This window comes from Acyrthosiphon pisum, unplaced genomic scaffold (genome assembly GCF_005508785.2).
Source record: "Acyrthosiphon pisum isolate AL4f unplaced genomic scaffold, pea_aphid_22Mar2018_4r6ur Scaffold_1206;HRSCAF=1681, whole genome shotgun sequence".
In the NCBI taxonomy this organism is placed as follows: Eukaryota; Metazoa; Arthropoda; class Insecta; order Hemiptera; family Aphididae; genus Acyrthosiphon; species Acyrthosiphon pisum.
Window position 1 is genome coordinate 1 of NW_021760522.1, and position 787 is coordinate 787.

The following is a 787-nucleotide window of genomic DNA, read 5'->3' on the forward strand; positions in this document are numbered from 1 at the left end:
AATAAAATAATAAACACAAAACAAATTATTTTTTTACTTATAAACTAAATCAATTCTCCTATTTTTGGGAATAAATTGTCCGACCACTTCATCATAAAGTGTAAGTTTTTTTTAACTCTAAATCAATAACTTTTTTCAATCGACTACATTGAAAACGATGAATGACAAATTTTGTTCTAGGGATTTTCTAGGTGATGATCCTTTTAAGGGGATCAAAGCACTCGTATTTTTCATACGTTTTATACAAATAATAAGCTGTGATGAATTACATATACTTAGGAATGTCTGATTTTAATTTTTTATGCATGTATAAACTCATGAAAAACAGCGAAAATACAAAATAAAAGTTTTGCCTTAGAACCAATTAATTATATGTACTTGGAATGCATTGTTCATTGTTCAACCCATACTATCTAGACTTTAATCAATTCGATACGATGAACTTACAGGACACCACACTATAGGTACATAGTTTACATAATAAGAGGCTTAACGGTATCTGATTATAAGAGATACGAAAATGATGTATTAGAAACCTACAGTAAAGGCACTAAAAAGTTTCCAATAATGCTAACAAAAATATTTTTTTTTATTTTTTTTATTTTATTTTCAAACATTACTAAATGATGCAGGGAAGTCGTATAATGAATTTCTGGGGGTTCTTGATTTAATGCATCTCGAAGACGTGATGTCCCGCGTTTGCCGAATACGTCGTCAGATTGGTTCGCCAATTTTAGTGTATTATAATTGTATAACTTATGCCCATTTTATTTTAAGCGATGAAGAA